Genomic DNA, 4,027 nt, shown 5'->3' with positions numbered 1-4,027 from the left:
GGTAAAACAACAGTTTCACGGTTGGTGTGGTTTTGTGTAACTTTGTTTCATGAGACTGAGAAATATAAAACTACAACTGTACAAAACAAACAATGCATTCAAACAACATTAACTTGGTTTGGTTCCTTAGATCACGAGTTCACTTTTACACTGCTAAATTAGGGACGACTAGTGCAGACCAAACCAAACCACTTTTTCGAATAATACAAACACGTTCATTAAACACAACTGTCCACCAGTGGCTCAGCGGTGTGTCTGCGGACTTACAACTCTAAAACCGGGTTTCGATACCCGTGGTGGGCAGAGCAAAGATAGCCCATTGTGTAGCTTTGTGTTTAATTAAAAACAACAGTAAACACAACGACATTACCGACTTGTTTTAGCCTGTTCTAATACAGTTTTAAAATAAGCAAGATGTTAAAATGTAGATGAAACTACTTCTTGAAACAACAAAAAAAAAAACTATAAAATGTCAACCTAGCATAACTTTAATGCATTTTATGCACTTTGAAATATCATTCGAATAGATTATTACAGGTATCTATCAACGAAGCAAACATGAATAATAAATGATAGAGATTTTAAATATAACTATATTCATACGTCCGAATGTCAAACGGGATAATATTCATATATCCAAAAATCAAGTGGAACCATATTCGTGTACCCAAAAGTTAAGTATAATCACATTGAAATATACAAGTCTCATGTGGAGCCATATTAAATCATCTAATTTATCTAAGAATCAAGTCTACCAGTATTCGTACCCAAAAATCAAGTATAACCCTATTTGTGCACCCAAAAGTGAAGTGTTATTGTATTTATATATCCAAAAGTCATATGGAACCATATTCATTTATTTAAGAGTCAAGTCTAACAGTATTTGTATATCCAAAAGTAAAGTAGAACATATTCGTATATCCAAATGTCAGATAGAGCCATCTTCACATAAAAAATCAAATAAAACCATATTCTTATATTCAAGAATAACAGTATTCGTACATCCAACGTTCAAATGGAACCGTCTTTATATATCTAAATATGGAATCATATTTCCAATTCATATATCCAAAGATCAAGACAACTATATTATTTTCCTCCATTTTTAAAACAATTATGGAAAAATTGTTACAATTCCAATGATGCACTTATCTTCTGGTGTCCGCAACTAACATAACAACAATATTCGTGCGTGTATGTAAGACTGGTAACTACGTTTGTTTGTTTTTCAATTTCACGCAAAGCTACACGAGGGCTAGCCGTCCCTAATTTAGCAGTGAAGGGCTACAGGAAACGCAGTTAGTTATTACTACCCACTGCAAACTCTTGGGCTACTCTTTTACCAACGAATAATGGGATAGATCGTCACATTATAACTCCTTTACGGCTGAAAGGGCGAGCATATTTGGTACGACGGGGATTCGAACCTGCGACCCTCAGATTACGAGTCCACCTGGTCATGCCGGTCCTGGTAACTATAAAATGCAAAAACAGTTTATTCGTACAAACTCGCTTGGTGAAAAATGCCTTCTGCTTTTTCAATGTATCGAGTAGCCAGATTACAGTTCGGTATTCGGTATATTATAAGCAACTAATTCCATAATAAACATGTTTTTAATCATTTATGACAAGTATTTAATGTTCATGTAATGAAAATGCCAAACTATAATCTATTCGATGCGACTGACAACTGGTTACTCTTCTCAGAAGTTCCGACAGAATAAAAGAAAAGTGTTTAGTTTCGGTTTGTTTTTTTTCAAATGTTTTGAAGACATTCCCAGTTTTGAGAAATAGGAAAAGAGTCAGAGCAAAAAGAAAATATCTAAGACGCAAATGCAGCTCATCATATAATATAAATAAAGCTCTTACTTTAAACCTAAGGTTCATTAACTTCAAATTATACGCGGTTTCATTTGTGATTTTTCACAAGTCGCTTATTTAAGTTCCAAGAATTTTGTCTAGTGAATATGATAAGTAGTCTTACTCGAATTAAATTCAGTTTGTTGGCAAAATATGTAATTTTTAAAACCACTTTTCTAATTTATCCTTTCGTCAAGACTTCTAAACCCAAAGTAATTTTTCAAGACTGTCTGTCGCAATGACTGAAAAATATCTATTGTTTGTTTTTGAATTTCGCGCAAAGCTACACGAGAGCTATTGGTGCTAGCCGTCCCTAATTTAGCAGTGTAAGCAATGTAAGTAAAAGGAAGTAGAAGGAAAGCAGCTAGTCATCACCACCCATCGCCAACTCTTGGGCTACTCTTTTACCAATGAATAATGGAATTGACCGTCACATTATAATGCCTTCATTGCTGAAAGGGCGAGCATGTTTAGTGCGACGGGGACTCGAGCCCGCAACCCTCAGATTACGAGTCGAACGCCTTAACCCACCTGGCCATGCCGGGCCATATCTATTGTTACCTTATCATATGAAAATGCTGAAGAGTGTTTGGCAAGTTTTTAATAGCGAGAGTTTTTAAAATAATTTAACTTGGTTTTGGTTGCATATTACAAAATAAATGACCGGCACGTGATCGAAGGGTTATTTCATTCTTCACTCTATTTTTCATGTTTTCTTTCTTGTTTTTAACAAAACTATTCGTGTGCCTGTTGGAACAGTTCATATTTTCTACGAATTATTTAGTAATCTGATATTTAGTCAATGAAATAGAGAGACAGAAAAACGTTTTTGCCCGTGACTGGCTGACCCAGATTAGCATGGTTCCTATGTAGGCAGCGATAGAAACATCAATAAAAATATATAAAAACATGTCGTTTCCCTAAGTGCTCGTAGAGTTGAAAATGGTGACCACACCCTCTAGTCTGAAGAGACTTCAACAACCGGATTACTCCAGAAATAAAAATGGGATGACCTACTTTAAAGTCAAACACAAATTATCAACATTTTTGTGATCGATTTTTTTCTTTACAATGAATGTCAAACCAATAACACGAGTAATTTTATTGCTATTTAAAGTGAAAAAAAAAACGGAACTAAACCTAAAAGTTTTTCGTAAGATTACCAAGATATTTTATAGAATTATAGTAAAATTAAAAACATGTAACGTGTACTTTTATATATAATATCATTTTAGTTCCTTAAAACTACTATATTATGTAGTTTCTGGATATTTTTGAAACTTTATATGATAAATTAAAAAGGTTTAATGTTGTTGACTTTTAAGTATTGTTTGAACATAATATTGCTGTATATAATAATGTTTTCATATTTTTACTAATCTTTATTGTATTCAGACTTTAAAGTTACATAATTTATTTATAAAACAATAAATTCTTAGTTCAATCATACATTTCAATACTTGACACTTTACGCTTGAAATATTTACTACATTATAAGTCTGACCTGTTTGAAACATTTTACCACCCTACAGCATCTTACTACACTATAAGTTTGACCTGTTCGAAGCATTTTACTACACTACAAGTTTGACCTGTTCGCAGCATCTTACTACACTATAAGTTTAACCTGTTCGAAGCATCTTACGACACTATAAGTTTGACCTTGTCCAAGCATCTTACAACTCTTCAGTTCACCTGTTCGAAGTGTCTTACTACACTACAGGTTTGTTCTGTAAGTTGCTACTAATTCATTTTTTAACATACATTTGCCTGTTGGTATCTTTTTCCTAGTTTAATCGAAAAGCAACCAACAAAACAACTCAGGAAGATAATATGTGTCTTAAATAATCTATCATAACTATGAAACGTAAAAAGAATATATGCTTTAGTATTCTAGTGAAATATAATAATTTCCCAAAGCTTATATTGAACAGTTAAATGTTGACAGGATAAATATAACATAAAATATTCTGTAAGTAAGATTCAAAACTTTAATATAAATGAAGATGAAAAATAAAGTCAGATTTTTTTTACAGATATGGTTAGAACACTCAACTCGTAATCCGAAGTTTGCAGGTTCGCATTCCGTACCTAAACTTGTTGCATTTTAAACTGTATGGGTGTTATAACGCGGTGTTCAATAGTTGGCATATAACAGACTGAGACT

Source organism: Tachypleus tridentatus, chromosome 7, assembly GCF_004210375.1.
Source record: "Tachypleus tridentatus isolate NWPU-2018 chromosome 7, ASM421037v1, whole genome shotgun sequence".
NCBI classification, from domain to species: domain Eukaryota; kingdom Metazoa; phylum Arthropoda; class Merostomata; order Xiphosura; family Limulidae; genus Tachypleus; species Tachypleus tridentatus.
Note: the sequence above shows the minus strand (reverse complement) of the source record.